Raw genomic sequence first — 12,664 nt, 5'->3', positions numbered from 1 at the left:
GTTCCTTGAAACAGCAGTTACCCGTAGCTCCACTATTTAATCATTACTCGTAGGCCATATAAATTCTGTATTCTTTGAACGTAAAATACATTATCATTAACATTATTATGTTGTTATCAAATGCATTCCTATAAAACGTAGCATGACATATTATCGCTGTAGATGCTATTTATTGTAATACTAGTCAAATCTACCTTGTACATGAACAATTGAGACTCAAAATATTTTATGTAAAAGAAACGTAGATAAGTATTAGAAGACTCCTAAATACAATGTACTCTTACCAGCGTGTGTGTGCATTTAAAGATATATAATCTATTAGAATTAATATGTTCAGATGTCACATGCCATGACTTTGATAGTGTATGTGTGTGTATGACGAATACCTTGTAATGTTTAAGTCAAACAAATATGCTGGTCTATTCTGTATGGTTCATTTAATTTTAACAAGCGCAGCTTGACAGTAAAAAGCGAAAAGAAATAGGTGTTGATACGAACGGACTGACATGACGCCTCTATAATAATTTCGAAGTTGCAAAATAACATAATTGTATTATAATATACCTATAAAAATCCACTCGCAATACAATTCGCAAAATACGGAAGTCCGTTTTCCACTCAAGTGCAAAACGTACCATCATAAACATTTTGGTGCACAATGTTAAAATGGCATCATAAACAGAAAGTGCGCCATTAAAATGACTAACAATATGAAAACATATGTCTTTTAAGTTAAATTACCAGTAATGTATATAGGAAAATGGTTAGAAGTACTGTGTTTGATCCGGAATGTCGTATTCTATTATTGTGAATATTGTGCAGATACTGATTTTACTCGGCTTACATCACATGATTTGAATACAATTTCCCGGAACACAGTATTAATAACCCTATTGTATCACTTCATATTGAAACACTTTATATATGTTCACGTGATATACTGTCAAAGTGTCTAATTTACCATATACCAATCGCATTTTTCTTACAGAATATGCCCGGGTGGGTGTTTCTCGTCATACAAATTATAGCGTTTTCAAATGGATTGGACATAGGTATGTATGTGTATTTGTTCATCACAACACTTTGCATGAACAGTTAATTCTCATCTCACTTTTGTGTATGATTTAAAGGTGTACTTTCATTTTCATAAACTATATGATATATAAAAGGAAACATCTGTACATGTTAATACCCAAATTATTTCATCGTTAACATTTTTGCCACCCGATAGCTCAAAGGTAGTACTTAATCTCTTTTAGTGAAATAAAGGCAATTTAAAATATAATTATATATACACGCGAAATAACGGCAAAGATCGAAAAAAACTTTTTTGGATAAATTAAAGCACTTATGAGAAAGAAATTATAACGATATTAATGGAGGCGAATTCAACTGAAATTTCAATACTATTCTCGCTCACAAAGGGGGTTCAACTACTTGAGCCTCAGTGAACATAGATGAAGGGTGTCAATAATTAATAGCCCTTTCCAAAAAACTTAACATCAAAGACATTTGGCGTTGAATAAATCAGCGTACAAAGTACTGTACCTTCAAGTAATAAATGCAAAGTCCCGTATAGACTTCTTTCTCAGTTCAAAAGTATTGATGACGAAATTGAACAATAAAAATTGTTCCCTGTATTTTTGTAGACCACATCACAAAATAAAATAGAATAAATAACGAAAATAAAGCTCGCCGACCGGTTCTATGCATTTTTGATTCAAGGTGTTTTTAGTTTAAACATTAAACATGTTACAACGACTGTGAAGAAAGTTATGATAACTTATACTAGGTCACTCTTGATGGCACGATGTTGCGCGAGAGTGTGGTCTTGTGTTTATGCGGAAACCGGAGTGCCCGTTGAAAACCCATTTGTAGGGCTTGGTGACACCAAGGTTATTTAACGACATAGAATATGCATCTCTGATCGTCATGGGGACATAAAAACCGTCCTATGCTAGTTGCAGTGAAAGCAGGGAATGTCAAAAGTAAAAAAAAATAATAATAGCTATCGCTGTAGAATATTCCTAGTTAAAATACCCTCTCAAATATCAAAAATAAAAACAAACTTTCTCTGATTTACAATCGGAAGACCTTATTTCAGAAAAAACTATTAAACATTAAACAACTCACATCAAATCATTATGATTCAAGGTTAGAAGCCAAAAACGTACGATCGAAAGCTAATTCAATCCATAACAACAAAAGGTCTGAACCGGGAAGATTAGATATGGTATAGATGCGATATTCGATATGGAAACAAACAAAACATGACAATAAAACAATTAAATTCTGAAGGAACAATGGGCAGACGTATAAACACATTACTAACAAAACAGTCTGAAGCAAGAAAATATCAATAAGAAACAAATTTAGATATTATCGAGCGTGAAAACGTAATTTAAACTTTTAAAGGTGGAAAATTCCTCGAGAAGGATGGAATGACTGTCGAATGGTACCATTTATTCTGGGATATTAATAAGGGAAAATTTCCTAATGGGGATTAGAGAAAGATGCATTAAGAAAAAACTGACATTCAATTTAAAGGTTTTGTTTAATTAATTCATAAAAATGCGATGGAGACTTGCAGCCTAATATAATATTGCTTAAAGTTGATTATAAAATGATTAAAGTATTTCATGGTGCCTTCAGCCCATGCTTCCAAAGCTTTTTCACAATGATAAGAAAGGTAATGTAAATTGCATGCACAATTGTGTGGCTGATAGATGTATACAAGGTGTAATAAAATACGTCCAGGGTTCTTATGAAGAAGACATAATATTCTTTCTCAATCAATCCAAAGCCTTTGACCTGGTCGAGCTCTTAAGGTTGGGAAAATGCCTTGAAAATCCATTTTGGTGACCATTTTAGGTTATACAGCAATATGATGCTATACGGCTCCAAAGCTGCAATAAAAACCAATCTCTTTTTAGATGGGATGGGTTGCCCGATCTATAGCCTTCAAGTGGAAGCTATGGCAAGTAAGGATAAAACTATTGAGTGTATACAACTTACCTCCCGCAACACAGATAACAAAGAAGCGCGAATCAGTCAGTTTGGGTCCGTGTATATACCGTCTTTTCGTTTTTCGTATTTTACAATTAAAAGGTAAAAACGGAAAAGGAACGTAAACATCCTTTTTCGTTTTTCTAATGATTGAATATAAAACCAAAATTGATAGGCTTTTTCCTTTCCCGTTTTTTAATTATAACCACGGAATTTAAAACAAGGAAACTACTTATTTATACCGTTTTTGTTTATAACGAAAATCAAGCTATCCTGTATATACCGTTTTTCGTTTTTTTATGATTGAAAGTAATAAAACGAAAAATGACTGAAAGAAAACAAAAATTGACAGGCTTTTTCTTTTCCATGACTTCAATTTTATTCACGGAAATCAAGACAAGAAATTAATTCATTAATACCGTTTTTCGAGTATTTTTTCGCAGAAACGAAACAACGAGTGGCGCTGCAATTTCCTGTTTTCCTGTTTACACATGTACTTCATGACATCACCATATATGTTAACGCCTACTAAACGACATAAGAGGCGAGATTTCCAGATGCCTTTCAAGACTCCAACGTAAAGTTAACACATATTTATTGTTTGAGGTGAGTATTGTTTCAAATATACTGTAATAATTCGTACCTGCAGCATGATTTAATAATTTACCGAGCATTGGAATAAATGCCTTGTTACAATTCGGCTTACATACAATCCTGTGAGCATGCCAAAATGAAAGTGAACGTAGTTCTGGAGTTTTAAACGTTAGACAGTGACCTCATGTAGATGCTGACATGTTGAGTAGGATACATATTAAAACATAGTTCTTAGAGACTACATTTCCATGTTGATTGAAAAGGCTTTTTTAACCAGACTCAATAGTCATGTGGAAAATCACGATCTTCATCCCAAGATGGGTCGATTAATACGGTTTCCGGATAATTCGGCACCCAACGAATTCGGCATACGTATCCTTCTGGCACCAAGTTAATTCGGCACCGCCTATTCAGCAACATCAGATTGGATACCAAGATAGCTAGGCACCGTTTGTTTTTTTGCTCATGTATTCAAGCATTAATAGTTTAAATTTCTGTCCAGAAAAATCATTATTCCCAGAAACATTCGTAGAGCTACTTTATTTATTTGTAAATGCTTATTTTTTATTCATTATCATCGGCATATGCCGAGTGTATTTTAAATTCTAACTCCCGGTACAAAGATTTTGAAAACATTTGAATCAGTTAAAATTGTGTTTTTTTGTAATACTGAAATCAACTGGAATGTTAGATATAACAAACAAAATATGTGACATTATAAAAATGTTCACATTAAAACTTAACACTAAAACATTCGCTGTTAAAATAATAAAACAATTATGAAAGTATTTTGCAAAAATGAAATAAATGTGACTTGGTATAATACTCATTTAAATGTGTTTTTCTCATTAGGATGGACTCGATTTAGTTGATTTTAAACGTAAATTTATTTAAATGAAAAGAAATATAATGAATATCAAAACTTAAATCTTTTATTGACCAATTGCTTTCTAATTATGTATGCATACAAAACTTAAATCGAATATCTTCTTAAACTACTAAAACATAATTAAAATAGAGAGACGACCTTTAACTTATGATAAAGTTATTTGTTGTTCGATGAGATTATTATTTATAGAAACATATATCATAGTGTGTCGGCATGTGTCTCGTTGATCAACCCCAGCCGTTCTACCCCTGGTGTGAAAATTAACAATTATCTTTAACATACCATTGTTTATTGATAACCATATGGTTTAATTGAGCACACCCAACTTCTTGAATGATATACGTGTTAAAATCACGTATAATAAACTGCTGAAATAAATTTAGACGTGAAGATTAGGTATAGAAAACACAACAAAATAGTTTGAATAACAAAAAGAACCAGAAATTCATATGGCAGTTATCTTTAGCCAGTTATTATAACTTAAAAATGATATATGATACCCATATTGTGAAAGGTAGTTTTGTTGAAATAAACGAACCATATAACGACTGAAGGTGAACAAGTAGTATTAAGATAATTATAAATAATAAATATGTGCCGAATTGACTATGCTTTATGGTGCCGAGTCAACTGGGTGCCGAAGGTGTTCGTGCCGAATTGACAAGGCCGAATTATCTTGGTGCCGAATTGTCCAGTTACCGATTAATACGACCTCGTAGCTGCCGTGTGTGTGTCAGCACCGCCAAAACCGCAATACTGTTATCTCCGTGTATATTGGAATGCAGTGTGTCACAAGCCAGTTGTATTGGTCCCTGGCTCTATCTCACATATGCTGGAACTTTATTCGATGTTATTCCACCATCATAATCGGTCTATGGATTCGAAGATGACCACAATGCAAACAAACGTTTTCGTCCAACTTCTGTTACCAATGAAATAAATGCGATCAAATAACTTGAACAATGTGCAGTGACAATGTTTGGCATACAAGGTGTAATGAAATACGTCCAGTTGAGCACAGTTAAATAAATGTTGTACTAACGAAATAGACATAGTTGGTGACAACGTTCAGTCAGTCAGTGTTATAAGGTACTTAGGTGCTTACTTGTACGAAACTTTAAATCTTAAAAAGCATGTAAAAACAAATGCAGAACCGCAATGCTTATCTCTCTCAAAATTAAGGGTATTCGTAAATTTCTTACTGTAGATGCTACATAATCCCTGTACTATCATTAGTCATTTCGCACTAAGATTACTGTAATTTTATACTGTTTGGCATAGCAGAATGTGATCTATACAAAATGCAACGTATACAAAATATGTGTTCAAAACTTGTCTTAAATTGTGGCAAATTCGAAAGTTCAAAACAAGCCCAATATGATATATATTGTTTACCTATCAAGGCCGACTTAATTTCAAATAGCTATGTTTCATGTACCAGTGTTCTGTTAATGATGCATCTGCCTACCTCACGGAATATTTGTCTAAACACATCCAAAAGAGATCAGGGTTAAGGTCTTCAGATTCAACATAGTTACTGTTTGAGATACCTTTAACAAAAGAAACCCTTTAATGGCAGAGGTTTTAGTACAGTTGGCCCTAAGCTCTGGAACAAACTGCCTTTAATCATAAAACAGTCTGCCTCGTTAGACAATGTTAAGAAAAGCCTAAAAAAGCACTTTTTAGAGACTATTATGCGCTGTTTTAGATAAAGTGGTCCTGTAACAGTTAATACAATATAATAAGAGACTTTTCGACATTGTTTTTAATAGACATAACTGAGATATGTGTTGATTTTAATGTCTTATGTTTAATGTTTTATTGTCGTATCTTTCAATGGCATATGCTCTTAATTTCTCTGTTTTTATGTATATTTTTTTGTTTATCGACTAGGCGGTCAACTGGGGAGGCGGGGCGGCAAGTCAAATAAGTTTGTGTACTTTTGTCTTAAAAATATTGTTAAATAAATAGTACTAAAATACTCAACAATGCACCATTTTAGACTGAAAATAGATCGTTTTCGCCCACCCCCTCACCGCTCCCTGTGAATATTGATACATTGGGAGGAACGTGTGTTTACAAGATATAAAGTATTCTTTAACGAAGGTTTGAATGGTACAAACTGTAAAGAATATGTCATTGCAATAAATCAGCGAAACAAAATTCCCAAGTTGGAGGGAGGACAACTCTCAAACCCAATCGTGCCCCCACCCCAACCCCGCCTCAGTTATGAATTCCTGGACCGTCACTGTTATTGGCACCACTATGTAATTCTGAACATACGCAATTAACTGAAACAACACCTTGAAATGTAGTCTCTAAGAACTATGTTGAAATATGTATCCTACTCAACATGTCAGCAACTACATTAGGTCACTGTCTAACGTATAAAACTCCAGAACTACTTTCACTTTCACTTTGGCATGTTGACAGGATTGTATGTAAGCCGAATGGTAACAAGGCATGATGCAGGTACGAAATATTACAGTATATTTGATAAAAATACTCACCTAAGAATTAAATCTGTGTTTAATTCACGTTGGATTCTTGAAAGGCATCTTGAAATCTCGCCCCTTATGTCGTTTAGTAGGCGTTAACATATGTGGTAATGTCATCAAGAACATGATGTGAAAACAGGAAATTGCAGCGCTACTCGTTTTTTAATTTTCCGCATTGTAAAATAAAAAACGAGAAACGGTTTTAATGAATCAATTTATCGTCTTGATTTCCGTAAGTATAATTGAAATCATAGAAAAGAAAAAGCCTGTCAATTTTGGTTTTCTATTCAGTCATAAGAAAAACGAAAAAGGATGTGAATGGTGATGAATCACGTGACCTTAATGGGTTCTCACATAGGTTACCACGGTTCACAACAGATGTAAACAAAAAAGTACGTGGCGATAATTCCTAAATAACCTTTTTGACAGGAAAGATATTAAAATATGTCTAAGCCTATAAAATACTTTGCTATTTTCTGCTTTTAAATAGTTTTTTATTTATTTGTAATTTAATGATGCTATACTTGGCTTAAATGTCAACTTGAAGGTAAGTTGAGGAATGATGCAACGCTGAATCATTTCCAAGGATTCCACACCCTTGTACATCGTGTTGAGTTTTTGTAACTTTATATTCGTCAATAAATATGATGTCGAAATCGGGGAAAATGTCACCAATTTTACCTTTGTACGAATTATTTGAGCAATGAACCATTTTTGCTGTTTATTTTTTTTTGTGTTTATGTTATTGAAATAATAATTAGTGCGTTTGAGTTTGGTAAGTTTATATTCGACACTTTCCACATGATGTCGAAATCGGGGTACATGTCACCCATTTTACGAATTATTTGAGCAATGAACGTTAATTGCTGTTTAATTTTATGAGTGAATGCTATTCAAATAATATCTTATGCGATTTGAAGTTAGGTTTTTTTCCTCGTTCAAATGTTGCCTTATAGTTGAAGAAGCTAGTGCATACTTACTTGAGAACAGTTACACTTTATTGTCGCATTTGAAAAATTGTTTAAAAACCACAAACACTAGTCGGAAATTAGCCCGTCTGATTAAAACGTTGTGAATCATTTTTTAATTTTAAATCGCCCTCATTTAACGAGGCTAGATATATTTCGAATTTTCAACGACAGGAACGTCATAATAAACAAATATTTTCCAGAAAAAAAAGAACAACCATTTTAACACTAAAATAGTGTTTTTATACTTAACACTATTGTAAAGAAATCGTATATGCCGGTACATATGAATACGTATGGCTCCATATAAACTACACCCGTCATACTCTTTCTTTTGCAATTGAGTGTATGCATGACGGCATACTTGCTAACATTTATAGTGGTTGAAAAGTGTATACAGATTTTATGTTAAACATCCACTTGTTATCTTAAGTTGTAAATCCGAAAGCGCTTTTGGGTTATGACGTTAGTGAAATACGTTAAAAACATGTGCAACCATTACGTGCATTTTTGTATATAAGTGCGACGTCAACCATATATGTAAGCCAGTTAACGTATACCATATGAATGTTATTAATATTCCGATGAATGCAACATTCTCCTGATACAACAAACCGAATGTTTGTCATTGGTCAATTTACGCTTCATTGCGGTGAAATATTTTATGTGTACATGTAACAAGAGCCGTCGCTGAGGCCACGGCTCTTTAGACAGCCAATTTTCTTCCGTGGTTGAAATTATCTTTGAAATAACATCGTGTAGGTTCGATTACTTCATTGACATTTTTCAAATATTTAGTGTGAATACAAACGTTGAATATTTTATGTTGAAATGCGGCTCATCAGTGTTCGAAAACGTTACGAAAACGTTGTGTCTGTGACGGATAGTCGTTCAGTGTTAAGGCACATGCACTGACAAAATTGTTGGGCTGCTAGGCGTAGGGGAAGGGGGTCTCGCTTGGTGGTGTTTGGCACTTCTACCTTTCATATTGCTTCACATATGATAGCACGTACGTGTAATGTTTTACAACTCTTCTTTTACAGAAAAAAACTTAATTCAACAAATCCATAGTGAGGTGAAAGTGACAATGGCTCCATCAATCGTCTACCAATCGTATAATTACTCTAAAATGAATGCAATTGACAACATAATTGAAAACAATACCGACGACTGTGGATGCTGCAGTGCAACTGTCGACAACAACTGGTGGCAGATTGATTTTGGAAAGAAATATCTTATGAATGAGATGAGGATTTATGGTAGGGGAGATGGTAAGAATATCCTTTTCGGTTTATAACTGCTGTACTTTTTTGCCAATGTATTATATCATAAGAATTATACACAATGTTTTACATTGAGTTTTATTCACAGTTGCAGTATGCCTGCGTAGTACATGCCTTTGTAGATTCAAATAAAAGTTACCTTGTCCTTTTGTCATATACAGGGCAATTACAAGAAGGTAACGGACCTCTTATTGTCAAAGTTAGAAACATATCCTCCGATTTGCGAGGTTTGTATAATATAACAAACGTGCAGTATTCCTATATACTTCCGTTTTCCAAACCAATGGTGATGCAGATAGTCCGAATTGAAAAGAACACTGGTGGAAACATGGTCATTTGTGAGTTCCAGATATTTAATATAAGTAAGTGCAAATTATACAATACTTTCAATAAAAGGTCATGTACATATCTGAGTATGAATTATTATTGTTATGGTAATTATTATCATTGTGATTGTTTTAATTATTATGATTATTATGAATATTTATTATTATTATTATTATTATTATTATTATTATTATTATTATTATTATTATTATTATTATTATTATAATCATTATTATCATTATCATTATTATTATTAAAATTATTATAAATATTATTATTATTATTATCATCAGCAGCAGTAACAACAAAAACAGCAGCAGCAGCATCAGTAGTGGTAGTAGTAGTATACTTAGGAATATATCATCAATTATGTTTTCAGGTTGCGATCCTGGTTACTACGGATATGGATGTCTACATGAAAGTCACTGTCCTGTGGAATACGATATGGCCACGGGGGCCTGCTCAGTTTGCTTGCCGGGATGGAACGGGCCCGCCTATAACCAAAGTAAGGCCGTGTAATAGAAATTATAAGCCTAATATACTTGTTTCAGAAATTAAATTATAAATATAGTCTATTAATTGCATCGTGTTTTTTTAAATCTATACAATGTGGTCAACATATAGAAATACCAATACCATAGGGAGCAGGGTCTTAAGATGTGTAAAACTCGTTGCGAAAAAAGTTTAAATTCCGAATGATAATGGGCGGTTATTAGCAAAACAGAAATGAAAGAATAAGTGTATTTTAAGTAGTAGTAGTAGCAGTAGTAGTAGTAGTAGTAGTAGTAGTAGTAGTAGTAGTAGTAGTAGTAGTAGTAGTAGTAGTAGTAGTAGTAGTAGTAGTAGTAGTAGTAGTAGTAGTAGTAGAAGAAGTAGTAGTAGTAGTAGTAGTATTTATAGTATTAGTAGTAGAAGTAGAAGTAGAAGTAGTAGTAGTAGTAGTAGTAGTAGTAGTAGTAGTAGTAGTAGTAGTAGTAGTAGTAGTAGTAGTAGTATTTTATATCTTATTTTTACACCAATAGTTTAGTGTTCTTTTACCATTTTTTTTATTTTATTGAAGAATACCTTATAGTTATTCTTTCTCACCTATTATGTAAATAGAAAACTCGACCGTTTTTTGAATCGTTTTATCATTTAACGTCACCATAGCGCGGGCAAAATTTCATCACTTCACAGCTGATATATTAAATCACGTTTAGACATAAAATTAAAACTCTAAGGTCAACAATACATTAACATATCATAAATTAAAACTTTACGACCTCTTGATTAAAGTGTATTCATTACCTGCTAACACAATACAAACAAAAACACATATGAAGATAAACAATTTTCAATTTATACTAATACGCATTTTTTCGTAATGCGACCATATCCGAAGATGTTGCGTTCATCGGTAAATATTGGAAGGAGCTGAAATGCAGTTCATTTAAGGAATGTAAGTTAATGTGTAAATATTTACTAATCAACACCAGCCTTGTTAAAAATACCTTAAAATCTGTTTCTCACCATACCGGTTAACGCTATGCTTTATTCCGATTGATCATAGCCGTCTACAGGTTGAGGAATCACGTGACCTAAAGGGGTTCTCACATAGGTTACCACGGGTCACATCCGATGTAAACATAACATAACATTTATTCAGCATTAAATGATATAACATTCATAGCCAAAATGCAAAACATATGAAATAAATCATATGAAACTAATCATCGTGAAGAGCAAAGACATAGTCAATAGAGAAGTACACTATATATCATAGTATTACATTCTTAACTTAATTAGGTTCTTGATTGTTACAAAGATGCATGATATAAATATTTACTAACATTGTGCATAGTTTTTCAACTGTCTGAGGACAAAAGGGTAATACATTTTGGCAAAAGTATGGTTTAAAGAATTGTTTCGTAGATTATGATATTTTGGACATGCTAAAAGGAAATGATATTCATTTTCATTCATTTTCGATGGCATTCATATTACAAAAGGTACATATTCTATCTGTTTTTGGGATGTTATGATGTCTTCCTATTTTGATTAATATGTCATGTGAGAAAACTCGATATTTTGGGCAATTCTATATTTATTTATGAGTATAATATTTAAATATTTTTCTTGCTTGAGTTCATTTTTATACCAGCGATATGTTTCTAGTATGTTTGATTCATTAATATCTGCATTCCATGACTGTTTATAAATGTCAATCCTTCTTTGTCTTATTATGTCGATCGAAATCGGTTGTATATCTTGATTTAACCATATTTCTGACATTCCAATTTCATCTAATATTTTCTTTATTTGATATGCCCAATTCATGCCATTGTATGTATAATTGTTGTCAACGTCACTTTTTAACATTTCATATTTATTTTTGATTAATGATGTATTATTAGATTTCAATATTCTTATCCAACACTTAAGCATTCTTATATTTCGGTCAGTTATCATTGGGTGTCTGCCTAATTCACCATATAAAAGGCGGTTAGATTCGTGCTTTTCCCGGCGTTTAAAAATGTTCTCAATTTACAATGAATTAGTTCAATGTCTTTAGCTGGATGGTATCCAATGATTTCTGATTTCTGAACCATAATTAAGAATTGATCCAATGAGACTGTCAAAAAGATTCGTTTTTTCTTTGATATTAAGGTTAAGCTGATTATAAACGATAAACAAATTATGTAAGGCATAAAGGGAATGTTGTGCAATGTGTGTTTGTCTCCTATCCCAGTTTCCATTCTTGAACAAGGTTATACCCAAATATTTAAATGATTCAACTATTTCTAGATTTGTATTATTAATGTTAAAGGTATATTTAGATTTTCTGCCTCTTTCGAATATCATAATTTTATTTTTTGATTTGTTAACTTTGAGATTCCATATCCCACAGAAGACTTGTATATCATCGAGCATTGATTGTAAGGCCTGAGGTCTTTGAGCAAAAATGACCGCGTCATCGGCAAATAAAAGCAGAAATAATTTAACATCGTTTATGGTGCAAATTACTTCTATATTATTATTATTAATATTTGATAATATATCGTTAACGAAGAATAAAAACATCAAACTTGAATTGGGGTTTCCGTGTTTCACGCCGATATT

Source organism: Mya arenaria, chromosome 3 (genome assembly GCF_026914265.1).
Source record: "Mya arenaria isolate MELC-2E11 chromosome 3, ASM2691426v1".
NCBI lineage: Eukaryota > Metazoa > Mollusca > Bivalvia > Myida > Myidae > Mya > Mya arenaria.
The sequence above is the reverse complement of the archived record's forward strand: the minus strand, read 5'-3'. Positions refer to the sequence as shown.